The sequence below is a fragment of the Falco biarmicus genome, chromosome 2 (genome assembly GCF_023638135.1).
Source record: "Falco biarmicus isolate bFalBia1 chromosome 2, bFalBia1.pri, whole genome shotgun sequence".
Classification (NCBI taxonomy): Eukaryota; Metazoa; Chordata; class Aves; order Falconiformes; family Falconidae; genus Falco; species Falco biarmicus.
In genome coordinates this window covers 47128325-47144694 of record NC_079289.1, presented here as the reverse complement: position 1 = coordinate 47144694, position 16370 = coordinate 47128325, and the positions used below count along the sequence as shown (strand labels likewise).

The following is a 16370-nucleotide window of genomic DNA, read 5'->3' as shown; positions in this document are numbered from 1 at the left end:
TGGTGCACAGATTGAAGTCTATTATTAAATTAATTTTCACTAAATATGAGTCAGGTTATTGCTTTATTCCAACCACTGTGAAGCCTTTAGATATCACAGCTACCCTGTGCACCTAACTGTTCTAACATTTCATGGAAAATTTCCCTGGCTTTCCTGTAGTGTATTGTACATAGCAATAGTGATAGCTGCGGTGTAACTCATTTACACATACCTCTTGGTAAGGGATCAATAATACTCTGATTCATCTTATCTTGCTTACCATTTAATTCCGCATACGTCTGGCTTTGTCTAATGAAGCTTTTGGTTGCAACATGCTTATTAATTACTGTTAAGAAATATTTTCATTTTTAATTTTAACCTTTGAGTTATATCATAAACCTAATGGAAGTGTGAACAGTGGGAATTTGAGAGGATATCTTCCCTGAGAAGGCTGTAAAATGTAATTTAAACAAATCACTCAATTGCGATAAAGAAATCAGATATGAAAGTCTTAAGTGTATTTGTCAATCAAAAGCAGTGATTAAGTGAATAAGGGGAAGAATTTATATATTTTATATTCAATTAACTCTTTTTTTTGTCCTGTGAAAGATCACCGTATCCCTCTGCACAAGTCTGTTGGAAACCATGGTTTATTATTTCACTGCGTATTGCTCAAATTAATACACATCAGTAAGTTTCCTTGACATTACAGGTGTACATAACACTTTGACAGCTGAGAAAAAACACAGGGAAATCTGTGAGAGGTCTCCAGAGAGGAAACTACAGCTCTGTCATGAGACCAACCTCCAGAGAACTCATGAAAACTACGAGAGAGAAGATTCCCATTTCATCTCAATTTAGCACCAAATGTTAATACTATTGGGAAAACAAAAGTAAATGTTTGTGGCAAAAATACAACCAATTTTTAGAAGTCAAGTACAGGAAAATCCTTTGTATTCTGAAGTATGCCTTTGTCACACAGATATCTGCATATAGAAAGTACACCTTATACTTTTCATATATTAATGTGTTGCTGATTTTCATAATTACTGTCTTTACTATGACCATTTAAAGGTCATTTGACAACATGGGATATGCCAAATAAAAATAACATATATTAGTATAAGAAATAAAAATAATTTTAAAAATCTTGACTAATGACTTTTACTAAAAGCACAGTTTGCTAAAATATCCACTTAGTAAAATCAGAACAAAATGACACATGTATTTTCTTTTTCTTTGCCTACTTGGTTTTTGAACCTTCAAGAGTCTCAAAGTTTTCTATACAAATGTATAATTGGGAGAATATTTATTTTTAGAAAAGGAAAATCAAGATTTCCATCTAATGACTTCTGAAACTGGGGCTTTAAGAAAAACTGTCATGAGAATGACAATAACATTTTAAGAACACCAATGCTGTCCTGGCTGCCAGATCTCTGGTTGAACACTTATTTCCATAAAGGAAAAGAGAGTATGCACTCTATATAGATGAAATATTATAAAATTACAGGTACCACAAAGACAAAATGTATTCAGGAGTACCAATTTGATTTGTTATTGGCAAATTGTTCTTTCCTCTGGGGAGCAACACAGTAAAAAAGCAAGACACAGTCTTGGAAATTTAAAACTGTGATGCAAATTCATCATAATCAGAAGTGGTATTATAATGATACATATCTGCTATATAACTGTATAGCTGTGTACACTGTTATCTTAACATTACCAAAACACATTTGACATATTTTGTAAAATAATAATACTGACATGTTCTCTCAACTGAATTGTTTATAATAATATACAGATAATCTGTTACTTTTGCATCATATACTGCATAAATACCATACCCACTACATAAATTTCATAAATAATATTCTGAAATACATACTCTAAATTCAGAAGACATTTAGATTGTCATATTTGTCTTTTCTGGTTTGTTTGAATGATTAAGTTGATCTCTCATGAATGCTAGAGGACGGTGAAAGTTAAACTCACATGCCTAACACCTTTTAGGAAATTTTAAAATAAATCTTTCATAAACATTCATTTCAGAAATTTGTTCTCATACAGTTTTGCAAAGAAAACTCCTGTTCCGTTTTCACTTCTTATTGTAAAAACTAGTCTTTAAAATGGAGTTATTTGCTTAGAGTACAGAAATGACATATTCCTCATTCACCAATCACCCCTGAAAACCTGCATTGCTGTTTTAGTAGTAGTAAATAAATTCAAAATTGGATCAACTGACAAATACTTGTGATATGTTTGAGAACCTTGGTTAAACAAACAAATAAAAAAGTTAAATTCATTATATACATTGTTTTGTAATGAATTATTCATCTAAGCCTACTTTGTACCTGATTTGTCATTGTTTGAATTAGTGTAGGAACTTCAGACCTTTGGTGCAAAGCAGTAAAAATGTTATTTTTATCCAATGCAGCCTTGAAAATGCAAAGGAGTAAGAGAGATATCCATGACATTAAAATAATTTATGCCATTGCAGTCACACCTATCAGACAATGATTTTCTTTTCTATTGATTTCTTGCACTGGTTTAGAAGAGGTATTTCAGTTGTCCCTGCAGTCCACATTTTCCATTGCCAAATATACATAAGAATTTATCTCTTATATCAAGATTTTTCCCTAGCAGTAGAACTGAAAATACAATGCTATTCTACTGAATATGAGTAAGGAACAATTATGAAGTCAAATTACTGTTTATAACATAATGCATTGATTTCGCCTATTGATTTTGTTCCAGATTTTGGAAATTCTTTCATCTCAGCACGGCTATTTTACAACAGATCTTATTGCTATGGTCCTGTTTTCTGGTGCAAGTATGATATGTGAAAGAACAGATCCTACTTATCTGTGTAATTAGTCATTCTGTTATCTGGAACCTTAGAACAAATGAACTCTTAAAATGTTTAGTTTTCTGATTAAAGGTATGTGCACAATATATTTCACCTTTAATATGACTGTCAGATCAGCAAATCTGTTTAATACTTGCTGTTTTCCCCCTTAATAATACTCCAATGCTACTGTAAAGAAAACTCATGTTTGAAGTTTAATTTCTGTTTCTACAGTATTTAACCTAACTACATGGGAAAATGTTATTAGGAGCTACCACAGCAAAGAATAACTGAAAATACTAAAATGGCACTGATGTATGTGAATAATGATGAGTACTTCCCCAAATGTTATTTATTTTTTAATATCTGTTAATAGCTGATATAGAAGGTGAGCGACAGTCGGACAGACAGACAGCAAGTTCAGTTTGGCAAAGGAACTTGGACAGGATTCATCTAACCAACCACAGATACCTGCACCTGAAAAGTTCTTCCTAAAGCCAATGGAAAGAAAGAAAAAAGACACTTCCAGCGTGAGATTCATTTCATCCTAAAGTAGATATCTAGCTTAGGTCAGATGAGAAATACCCTAGAATAATTCAGACACTTCTTTGTAAACACCTACATAGTTGACACGTAGAGCCAGATGGAAACAATATCCTCCCTTCTGTTCATCAGGATGGTAAAAATGTCTTTATTTCATTAAATGTTTTTAGATATATCCTCTTTCACCCTGAAAAAGGGAAAATCAGTCAGTTTCTCTCACCACAGTCATTCACCTCTGGAAAAGTAAGAAAGAGCGGCTGCAGAGAAAGTCTTTGCCGGGACTGAGAAAAGTCTGTCTTATGAAGGAGGAGCAGATGATTCCCGTGGTTTGTTTTTGCTGCAATAGTCCCTGCAGCTCATTTCTCTTTAAGCAGTGCACTGTTTAGAGGACCGACCTCACCACTAGGTTGGCTGGCCAGAGGGATTATACCACAGGTCACAGGGGTAAAGTGGTATTGGTTATTCACGTTTAGCAAATGGAAGGCATTTGCCTGTTGCTAAAGAGGTGTCTGCTGTTTTTACTGATCACAATGGTATTGGCACGTAGTGCACAAATCAATACACACACTATTCCTCCTTGTACAGCAAATTTTATTGCACTGCTGGTATTTTTGACCTCTTGGAGTGAACTCAATGCTTTTGGTGGGCCCATGGGGCAAGCGTATTTGTAAAGTGCTTCACTAATTCACTGTGGGAACAACTTTCTGCTCTAGTAGAACATACTTTTAGTAAAATCAAAGAGTCTCCACTCCAAACATACACACATAAAAGAAAACATATTGTTCCGTCAATAATGGAACTAATGAGTTTATTTTCCATTGGATTGTCTCCTGTGTACCCCATACCTTTCTACTACAATAATCTTCTGTCCAGGTGACACTTTCACCGTAACACCTTATCTGTCCCTCATACCATGACAGCTCTAGAATACTCTCAGGTGCTCACCTTGCCCAGCCCACTCACCAAAGTACTCTGTGAATTATCTCACAACCCCTGCTGCAGAGCAGAAGATAGCATCCCTGAGCTGTTTGTCTGAAGCGTACATTCATGCTTGTTCACTGACCAAAAAGTAAAGTATGTGAGGCTTTGCCTGTTCCTTTGTTGGAGGATTCCTCCATTACATCTACCTCTTCTTTCCCACTGTGTGAAAAACATATTCTTTGCATGTTTTTTACATATTTGGACTTAGATTCAAATGTCAGAGGCCAACTGAAGGGCAAATTTTAGATGAATATATAGCAGAGTCTTCCTGGGAAAACAGACAGGGCAATGGGACAGAGCACTGGGACATTTGTCTGGTTACCACCTTTTCATCTTTTCTTACCATTCTTTTCTGTAGAACTTCTTCAGCACCTATATCTTCCCCGCTGCTGACTCAAGAGGAACAGCTTTCCATGGGCTAACAGACCATATGACGGTTTGCTCTTAAGACATTGAGTACAACAATTTCAAGAACTAGTCACTAGGGCTATACTTGTCTTTATTTAGGCTGTAGCATCATGGAATCTCCATGAAGTCAAGCACGTTCGTTGATGGGATTTGTCTGATCAGAGATAGGTATCTACCACAGAGATACATGCATATGAGATCGTCACTGTAGGCTTCCCATATGTGGAAATAAATCAGCGTAATTAATTTTATTCTAATGCCAGCAATGAAACTTATTGATGTATGCCATGGTTTAACCCCAGCTGGTAACTAAGTACCATGCAGCCGCTTGCTCATTCCCCCCTCACCCACGGGGATGGGGAGGAGAATTGGAAAGCCAAAACACAGCACTGCACTAGCTGCTAAGAAAATTAACTCCATCCCAGCCGAAACCAGGACATGTATGAAGGCCTGAAAGTACCTTTTATATACTACTGACTCTGAAGCACCTCTATAAGTCACTTATAAATTAAGATGGCATGACTTCAAACCTGAATGCCTCCAGTTCTTGGATAGGCAGCCTAAACTGAGCCTGAGCCACATGAATTTCATTTGTCTTTGTAGCAGGTGACACTGGGGAACTCTTAGGAAGAAACCCCAGCCAATTTTTCTGACTAGTATTGGTGAGGTACCATCTCTGACCTTGAAAACACTAGTGAGAAGCAGAATCACAGAATTGCACAATCATTTAGGTTGGAAGGGAGCTCACAAGAACATCTAGTCCAAACCCCCTGCTCAAACAGGGTCACTTAGACCAGGTCGCTCAAGACTGTGTCCAGTCAGGTTGTGAGTGTCTTTACAGATGGATACTTCACAACATCCCTGGGGAACCTGTGCCAGTGTTCGACCATCCTTACAGTAAAGAAGTGCTTTCTTGCATTCTCACATATCTGTCTCACAATTCTGTCTGTCAAATGAAACTAAGAAAAACAGTTCTACTTCATAGGCTTTAAAGGCTTTGTGAGTTAATTCAGAACTATAATAATGGTAATTGATATACATATATAGAAATATATACATTTAAATATATCTGAAATGTATATGAATAAACATACATATACAATCTACCTCTTTAGGTGTCATGGTTTACATATATTATCTTAGAAAACTTCATCCTACTTTAAATCTCAAAGACCAATACTTAGCTTAGCTTAGCTTAAGTGAAACCCAGACCTTCCTGTATTTCTCTGAAAGTGATTAAAATGCATGTAAAATATTTCCTGTTGATAAACTGTATCCAAAATGACTAAGTATTTAGGATCTAAGGTACCACAGAGAATGAGTATTTGATAACTGAGCTGACACTGTCCAAAATACATATAATATTGCAAATGAAGATCATTAGCAGCTCTGTTTTGAATCTATGCAAATTGTCTTGTATCAATGTACTGTAATGAACTACTCAGCACTGACTGTCACATAGTTCCACATATGTAACCATATTATGTCTCCCATTTTGATCCCGATCCTTTTTTGATCCCTTTATTTGGGGCTTGTGAGTCTATGTTTGGAGTAAAGGTATTGCTTGGCAGAGTCAAGGAAAAGGCACATCAAAGGAAATTCCAGTTACTTATAAGGAAGATATTCTTCACTATGAGCTTGTGTAATCTGCATCCTTGGAGATACTCAAAACTTGCCTGGAAAAGAGCCATGAGTAACCTGCTGTAACTTTAAAGCTGGCAGTGCTCTGAGAGAGGGGCTGGGCCAGATAACTTGTAGTGGTACTATAAATATAAATTATTCTGTGAACTTATACAGGGGAAGGAAGGAATTAGGGACAAAATACATCCCCATCCTCCCTTGTTTTCACCTGCTTCAAATTCTCTTGATTCCCTTCCAGTACAAAGGCAGCTGTTTCCAGTGCAAGTGCGCAGGTAAAGGGCTTCATGCAACAGGAATGGTCCTGGCTGAGAGGTATGGCCAGGTGTAGCAGAACTTTTGCCCTCTAACAGGGTCATAGGAACCCCAACAAATAGGTCAGTAGCTTATGTTACTGCTGGCTTCCAGATTAAGCCTATGCAGATACTGTTGATAGTGGTACCCTGGCAACCCCTTGGCCCTTTGCAAGCACAATGGTTTATGGCAACAAATTGAGCTGTGAATTTTATCAGCTAGTCCTAAATAACTTTGCTATAAGAAATCTCCAACCACCCAAGAAAGACTATAGAAAGCAGTGGAGAATACAGAAATAAATGTGTATGTATATATATTTAACTATATATCTGTACCCAACTAAAGATGAAGGCTGGAGTCCACACAGGTGAGTGGACTGCCCAGACTAATGCTGGACAAAACCCTTGCCTGACCATTTGTGACAGTACTGAGCTGAAGTTTCTGTCTTGCAATACTTCTTTAAAAGCAAGAGAAAGAAAAACGCTCAGTAAAGGAAGGATGACAACTACAGCATTTGATCTGAAGACTCTGGGCTAGCAGACCTCATAGAAGATTTTAGCACTGTTCAGTTATCTCTGATTAGTCTTACAGGAGAACTGATGTGGTCACAATGGTCAGGGAGAAATAGGTACTCTAAATGTCCTTGTTCTCTGCTGCAGCATGCAGCATAGTTCATAACAGTTATAACACTCTATGTTAATGTGTACTATGTTAGTACATCCTAAATGTTAATTAATTTGAAGAAAAGAAAGAAAACAAAGAAATTGTAATCTGAGAAAATTATTTTTTTTCTAGGGGAAATACAAACAAGCAGCAGACATCTGTTTATTATTGGTTCAATGGTTCAGAATTTGCTGCTGAAGAGATGACATTAATAGAATTCCCTGGGACAAGGAAACTTACATTGTCATTGAATCCATGCGTTGTTGCAGAAAAACAGATGCGCAAACAGCTAAGGGTGAGGGAAACGGTTCTGTGACTCCAAAAAAGAAAGAAAAAATGATAGTTCCAAGTCTTTAGATGTCTATTCAGAGGCTGGCCATATGTCACATTAACATGTGACTGTAACAGGTTGCTTCAATAGTGCAAAGAACCAGGTGTGCCTCCCTCCTAAGGATTTTTCTGTGTTCACTGGGTCCTGAGCATCCTCTGCCACGATTTCTAGATTTCCTGTTCTTCATGTGGCCACAATTTATGGTGTTTCCAGGAGTAATTTGTACCAAAGATGTGTCCAGCCCACTTTGATACTCCGGTAATCTGCCAATAGATGAAGGTTTAATTCTATTAGTCACTGCAAACATTGCAGCAGTCACATGTTAGTGTTATCGCACTCATGTCTGGACCAAATAGCTGCAGCCATAAAGCCTTTACTTTTCATTGTATTTGGTCATGTCTGACATTTGCTGGTTTTTGCTTTCCCCATTGTAGCTAAGTATTACTCAAAATTAAATTAACTTTGCGGTTGGTTGGTTGTTTTATTTTTAGAATAACCACAGTAGAAATTCCTTTCCTGTTAGATGTGTTGATATGCAAAACTGATGACTATAAGGTCGTCTGCTCTTTTGAGGTCATCGGAGCCTCCAAACCAAGAAAGCAGGGGTTCAGTTCTGCAAAATGTGGGAAATGGCTCACTCCCAGATAATTTTATATTCATCACAGGAATGTTTAAAGCCTTCCCTGCTGAATAAGCCCTTATATCCAGTTGTGTCACTGGATATAGCACTGATCTGCAGTCCAGGCCAGGATTCCCATCTTCAAGGAGATTAAATTTCCTCCCACAAGAGTTCAGGGACCATTGAACATTGAACATATGGACATTCCAATATTTTGGTCTTCTTTTGTTTTCCCCCATTACGAGGTGTAAACACAGGCATAAAACCCCCTAAAGTTATTTTCAAATAAAAATGCTGAAAACTGAGAGGGTTCACTGCCGCAGTGGAAATACATCAGGTTAAGGCCATTTTTAGATTCCTCACAGCAACAGCTGGACAGCCTTTAAAATAAATAAATAGAAAGTTGTCCTAAAAAGAGAATTTTAAGTATAAAATCATCACTTTGTTATCAGAGAATGGCAAATCCCACTAGCAAATGCCCAGCTTTATATTTCTTTAATAGTTAGAAGTACTGCAAAGCCTGAACTGGGTCAAACTGCTTTTAACCTGGCTGAAAAAATCTAAGGATGGGATTGTTCAATTCTATCAATTCTTCATTTCCTATTACCAGAAATCCTGTTTGGGGGTTTCAATATATGAAAGGTAAAAAGATCAGAAGGCAACACAGAAGCAGGTAAATATTGACAGATCCAAAGCACATACCAGTGTCCTACTGAGAGTAAAAACAACTGCCTGTGCTGCTCAGGGACCAAGTCAATCCTATGGATGGGAGCTGTCAGGGTAAAACTTTGCTGTTTTCTCATTTTTTGCTGTATAAATGTGTCCCTTCTATTAGATTTCTTTATCCCTTTTAGCCTTTCTAAATGACAATTAAGTCTGCCTACCCTATCAATAGCAGGTAATTTATTTGTTTCTACAGTTTAGCCTGACCTTCATTGATTTTATTGGAGTAATTTGCTGGAAATGATTTTTTAATGTTAGATTTATTACAGAGCACTTCATTGTCCGATAAATGAAGTAAATTGTATTTTAAAAGTAGCAAAATGAAAGAACTGCTGAAATTTGAATGAGTTTTTTACAAGCTTATTAGCTCAAAAGGTCCCTTATGCATCTCTTGTATGGACCTCAGTTTGCAGACAAGAGATTTTATTCTGGGCTTGCGTATGCTAGTTTCCCTAACACACAATCCTGAACTGCACAGAAACAGACCTGGTTTCTGTGAGAAGCAGTACTGTAGGGTCACTGGCCATCCACGGTGAGGGACTGTGCCCTCCCTGCTCATCCTGACTTGTGCTGTGTGCACTCTCATTCAATTCAATGGGGCTGATACTCTGTAAGAGGAAACATGTTGAAAATGACCCTTTTAATTTGTTGACGTATTACTCTTTTTATTGTCTGTATTCCTCAGTTTTAAAACCTCTTGCTTGCTCTGTTTTAACCAGCTGCAGTTGGGAGTAGGATCTGTGACTTGCTCACCTTTCAGATCTGTTTTCTGTAGTGGTTCAATTGCTCTGCATAGAGACACTGCAAACTGTCCTGGACAACAGTAAGTTGTGAATGACCACTTCTACGTCTCAGCATAGCTTTAGGTCAGGTTCTTACCTGAGTATGACAGAGACATAAGTTTCCACTGCATTCAGATTAAAACAACAGGATTTGTTATGTTGTGTGTACTTAATCTTTCAAGCCTTTTTGTGCACACAAAGTGTTGCCACACTATTCTATACCAAGTAAAGTTCATTTTCAGAAGCTTCCTCTGAGGCACTGGATCTCTGTGCTGTCTCAATAAGGGCTCTGCCTTCAAGGCATGATTGCAGCCTTGCAGGATGATGAGCAATACTGGCATATCCTGCACTCCTGCATAACACCTTCCTCCCACTATCATCATTGCATTGTGGAGCTAACATATAACATTTTCTGCCACCGTGGTGTTCATGCCACTTGAGTAAAATTGGTGTACACACAGTTTTTATCTGCTCTTTCTACTTAAATTGCAAGATCTTCAGCACATGGATTATCTGCTGTTTTCTATCTGTGAATGCTTAAAACACTGGACACACTTAGAAAGTGAAGGAACACCTCTCACTTTTTTTGTGCGCACCCTACCATAATACATGATCAACAACAGGAATAACATTAATAACAATAATAATACAGTAAGAAAAACTGCAATTATAATGGCTTGCATGAACAGGAAAGGCATCCCTTTGCTAAATTTACACGGTTTTGTTTGTTTGTAAGTTCACATTTTTTCAGGGCAGATGGCAAAAGTTAGAGTTGTAAAAGCTGTATTTAGACACCTAAATAAAAATGTTATGACTGTCAAAGTCACCATTCATGTTAAGAGAACCCACTGTTCAGATGCCACTTAGTCAGGGTCCTGAGTGCCCTAACCACTAATTTTTCTGCAATGGCCAAAGATGCCATTAACAGTTTAAATGGCTCTTTAGGCAGGTGCCTCTGAGACCCTTATGTGGCACTTCAGAAGCGGGATTCCTCTATGTACCATACTACACCTTCTTTGTTCACCTGTCTCTGAAGCCAGTGTAATTCCCCTCAAATGAGAAACCGATGGCCAATCATTTTACAGAAAGAAATCAAATCAAATGGGTTGCAACTGAGGGAAATGCTGTGCTAGTGAGAGCTGGTGTTTCTCTGTGCTTCTACAAAGGAGTGCATGAAAAATTAAATCTTGGGTTTCAATTGAGAATAAGGGATTCAGGTCTCTGCTGTTCTCTATCTGAGCAAGGACTGTGAAACAGCATCCCAACTGAATGTGTTAATCATTGGAGTGACAAAAGTGTTCCTAATCTAGGAAAGGAAAACCAGCTGGTTTTTTTGGATGTCTTGGTGCTCTGGGCATGCATGCCTCAGTTTAAGTGACTGATCTCCATGTGCTCCTTTGCACTTCTCCCCAAGATAGATTGGACATCTTTCTACTTACGTGTCTTCAGAGGATCCTTGGTGTGAGTACCTAACTGCCCGTGTGCCTCCTACCTGGCTGCCTGACCCATAAAGCTCAACTTATTTCCAACAGCCTGGTCTGCTGGTCTATTGGTCTATCTAGAAGCAACATGCGCTCAGTACTTTTGAAAATAAAGTGACTAAAATGTTAAGTCTGACTTTAGTATAACTTTTGGCACCTAGATCTGAATGGTTTTAGGTTTTGTGGGTATTCGTAGGCAAGTCATACCAAAAACCCCACAACCGTATGAGGAATAGCTGTGCAATAGGCAGTCTCTTTTGTTATTTAAACAGCATTTGAAGTAACTTCCACAAAATATATGCCAGTGGTCTCACTTTATTTCATACTGTGTATTATTTGAAGATTACACCAGCATGTGAAGCAAAACTTAAAAATACAAACCCATGAAAATGTTTGAATACAAAACCTAGAGTGCTTTCCTTTTAAATTTCCTAGCTTGTTTCTTGTCTCTGTTTCTGCCATCATTATTGATATAAGGAATCCATCAACATATTTTTATGGATGATTAAGAAAGGCTGACCTTTCCTTTGCAGGTACAAATAGGTAGTTATTCAGAGGCTGTAAATGAATGACAAGATAATTCTATCCATTTAATATTGAAGTGATGTTGATAGTATCATTCTTCTCATGTTTGAAACGGGAAAGTACAGAGACCTTTCTCCCTCACTCTGTTCTGCTTTATGTGATGGATTTTCTCTCTGACTAATCGCTGTCACATTAACCTGCACTATTTCATCCTTCAGAGCTGTCAAGATAATGACGATAATCGAAGTGGCTCATTGTAGGTAAAGGAAATTATATGAGCAAAGTAATATCATAAAACAGTGTTTAAATATTTTAATTTCATTTGTCAGGGCTGCCCCAACACTTCATTACACATATAACCATCTCTCATCAGTAGAATTAGTGCATTATTCATTACTGTTAATTATTTTCACATAATGGCTGCCCTGATATATTTAACCTCCACATTATATCTCAGATAATGGGCCTGTAAAATTGAATTGTGTGAAGAGCGGAGTTCTAAAGCTCATTTGCAGAACATCAAAGAACAAAGAAGAGGAAAAGAATTCTAAATGGGACATTTCACCCAGCTGGGGCCAAACATTTGTTTCTGTCTGATTTGCATACAGAAAATAGGTGGTTCAGAAGTGGTTTAACATTGTACATGCTGTCTGCTCCTATTACATAGCCAATTAGAATTTGTTAATGTCCCGAGTGTTTGCGACAACTTACCAGCCAATCTATTGTCTGAATGGCAGTGAGCTGGAAAGTTAACAGAAGAAAGTAGACCTTTATGAAGGACAGACCATGGAATCATATGGCATATTAAGATGTCACCTGTGGTTAATACTTCTTTTGACAAACGTCTGTGTTGTAGAAATAAATTAACAAAACCTGCTGCTCAGGACTGAGAAGATCCAAGTCTGTGAAATTCCAGTAGCGCTCTATTAATTACTTGGGTTTCCCTGGACCAAATTTTCTGATGCTGTCTGTCATGTAGGATGTGAAAATGGTCAAGGAGGAGAATGCAGCATCCTGAACAAGACACTGTGTACAGCAAGCTGTGTCAGTGGACCTGGTGGACTCAATCCCACCAAGCACATAAATAATGCATAGTCACCCAGCTATCTCCAGTGGTGATTTGCTGTGCTGGGGCTGATGTATTTGCACTGATATTTCAGAGGATAGGAAATGTGAGACTTCTTCTCTCTGCTTCGCCAGGTGTTTTGAATATGTACCCCAATAAAACAAAGTCAGTAAAGGTATGGGACTTTGGCATGATTTAGCTTTTGAGGAACCAGCTGAATTACTAGAAATAACTTCAGCTCTAAGTAGCAGTTTAAAGTCCACTGTATGGACCACTCCAACAGCATGGATTTAACTGAATAGACACATATTTTTTTTCCATTTGGAGGCTTATCCATTATTTACAGATTTCAGTGGACCTGAAAAGACATTGAAATAAAACACTTAACGGAAAGAACATTTATCAACAGTTCAACATGTTATAAGGACTACAGCCAGGTCAGTAAAAACCAGACTTTTTAAACAGATGTGGAAATTTTCTTAAAACTTTAGTCTTGGAGTGTTCTCTGTAAGGTCCCCCGTAGCTATATGAAACATTTTCTACTTTTGTCAAAATTTCATAGAACAGCTTTTCTGATATTCACACACAATATATATCTTTGTTCTGTTTCACATCTACAGTACATTTTATGGATATTTTTAAAAAAATGCTTCAGACCTTTCTCTCAACTATTCTGTAGGAATAACTTCTGGCTGATGATGGGACTATGAGCTCAGAGGTGACTCAGCCAATCAGAAGTCAAAAAATGTTTAATGAGTAGCAACACAATTCACTCGAGGTCATTAACATACTTTAGTCTTATTGGCTAAAAAGTCATATTTCAGAGGAATGATAAATGTCTTTTTGCTAAGTGGCAGTAGGTTTTTGGCCATATCATTAAATATTTATACAACATATACATAAATCTTCCTTCACTTGGCATCATCTGGGATTCATTTGGAAGAGACCCATTTATTTCACTTTGTAATGTTTTAAGTTTGTTGCAGGCTTCAGCCTCAGCATCCAAAGTCTAGATATAAAGTAGTTAGAAAGAAAAGGAAAACCCCATTTGCATGGGCCCGGTTTAGAAAGAGAAGTCTTCTCTCCTTAATCTTTCCATTTTCAGAGTATATTTTTCATGCATTACAGTAATTTATATGTTATAGAAGCTATGTGAACAAAACCTGATTATGGTCTCTGCTTTCTAAACCATTTTTATTTCATAGGATATTTTCAGGGTGCCATGGAATATGGATTAAAAGAAACACCAGAGAAACCACTAAATGAGCGAAGTAATTTCTCCATATCTAAACAGATTATATGGACTTTTGTCCAAGACATGAGGCATACTTGGGTTTCTCACAGGCATTCATTTGGGTACTCCCAAATAAGAATAGACTGATAGGAGTAGTCTGTCTTTCTACTCCTGCCCTGTCAGAAATTTTTCTTTCCTGAAGCAGCTACTACTAGGTGGTTAAATGTGTCTTTTATCTGAATTTCACTCCAAGAAAAATCTCAGTTTCAAAGCCCTCTACTCAGATTAACTTTTCTCCGTGTTCCCTGTATGCTGTATTGATGAGACAAATACTTAAGTCTTGACAGAAATGCAACTCTGTGATAGGAGAACCCTGCTGTACTATGCTATTTATCTTTTGACTGGAAAAAACCCCTAAGGGGTGGATGACAAAATCCAAGGAAATCCTTAAAAAGGGGAAGATGCCTCAAGAAATATACAGGTCAACAGAACTAAAATAACCTGTGATTTTTGTCTACAATGTCTTTGTATCCTGGATACCCATCACGTACCAGCTTCTTCTCAGTAGTATAGCGGAGCACAAGTAAGAGACTGAGCTTTTCATCTATAGCAAAATGAATGTAAAGCCAAGGATGAAAAATGATGGCATCAAGAGTGCTCTTTAGGCTTGCTGATATGCTATAAATGATTAGTTGCAAGAAGGGCCAGGTCTGCTGGTTGTTGAGGTGTGTTGCATAAAGCCCAGTGGTCTCAATGTTTTTAGAAGTGAGATAATCTTTTTCTCTGGAGGTGGAGTTATTAGGAAATTTTGCATTGTTGAAAGCAATACACAAGTGTGACACATCACAATTGCTAGCAAAAGTTAATCTTACAATAATATTTTTCCTATCATACATATTGATGTATATGCACACACATACACACACACAAAAAAAAAACCCCAAGGTTGCTGGTTTTGTTATATTGTGTTGAAATTTAGATACTAATTGAGAAGAAAGAAGTGTGACTGGGATGTAAAGGGTACAGGATTTCAGTTGTTGCCTGGGGAATATTTCCTTCCAGTTAATGCTGCTGAAGGATGGCTATCTGTTTTGAAATCTGTGCTTCCAAAGTCAAGGATTACAAGGTCATATTAGACACTAAGGAAGACACTCTACTGTGTTTCAACTCCATAACTATTAGCTTTTACATGTTGGCAGTCTCAGATAGGATTCTTGTTATAACGTAAGCTAACATTATTTCAGAACTATACTTTGCCTAAGACATGCTGTTTGCAAGAAAGATCCACAGTTTTACAAGGGACTATCACTTTGAATGTAGTTAAGTGTGCTAAATATTTTGAAAGTATAAATCAGCTCTTTCAGAATAATGAGTATATGCAAATATGTTATGCACCAGAAAAGAACTATTGTATAGACTTCTACTACTACTTGGATAAATTATGTCCTTTGAATATTTACAGAATACTGCAAAACTTTTTGTAAAGGGTTTCTAAGAAGCAGGTGCCAGTGTACATTTAAAAGCAAGGACTAGAATTGCATTTGAGTGGTGATGATATGTGTCACCTCATGTAGTGGAGATTTTTTAACTAGTTTTGAGTAGAATACAATTTTTCTGAGATGGACATCAGAATTTTTGCATAAAGTCCTAGATACTCCTTCCAGTGTCTGTCTATACATATGTCTGTCCAATCTTTTTGTCATCACTACAAGATATTTTTGCAAATTCCTCTTTTCTGTGATGGATTAGTGAGTTATAAAAATATATGTGTGGAACAATTGAATGCATAGATTTTGTAGTTGGCTATACTATATATGGCATACTATTAATGAAACGACCCAGAAGAAGGGTCTGAACATAGGAAATTGTTGTGTTAGAGATGGATATCTCAAGGCCCTGTGGCCCTATGGCAACAGCATTCTGCTGCTAGAGGCTAAATCCTCCTCTTCACATTGCACACTCAGCAGGTAAAATGCATAAGCAGCACTGAGAGAAGGTATAATGATCCTCAAATACATCCAAGAAAGTGAACAACAGAGTCAGGCTCCCTCCAGATGTTTGTCTCTTCTATACCCCTACTTACACAGGACCTCAGCTACCACAGGAAGAGTTCACAGCAGATCCCACAGGTGGCCTGCCCTGTTCTCAAGCTGTTCATCTCACTGAGGCCCCACCAAGCCATGGTCTGCAGCTTTGAACCTTTTCCTGAGTAAGTCCTATCATCATGTGTCAATCATGCAAAAGAAAGGCAGCACAAT

The 16370-nt window shown here is 37.5% G+C and overlaps 2 long non-coding RNA genes across 3 annotated transcripts in view; one reads left to right on the top strand and one right to left on the bottom strand.

Annotated features, from left to right (window-relative positions):
• Positions 1 to 7557: 7557 nt before the first annotated feature.
• Positions 7558 to 16370, bottom strand: part of LOC130145247 (uncharacterized) — a 24629-nt gene continuing 15816 nt past the window's right edge. The window contains exon 4 of the long non-coding RNA XR_008820426.1: positions 7558 to 7945. This is a non-coding gene — a long non-coding RNA (uncharacterized LOC130145247). The remainder of the gene's footprint in view (positions 7946 to 16370) is intronic.
• The window catches only part of LOC130145246 (uncharacterized), a 27071-nt gene continuing 19568 nt past the window's right edge, over positions 8868 to 16370 (top strand). For both annotated transcript variants that reach the window (XR_008820425.1, XR_008820424.1), the window contains exons 1-2: positions 8868 to 9081; positions 16200 to 16321. This is a non-coding gene — a long non-coding RNA (uncharacterized LOC130145246). The remainder of the gene's footprint in view (positions 9082 to 16199; positions 16322 to 16370) is intronic.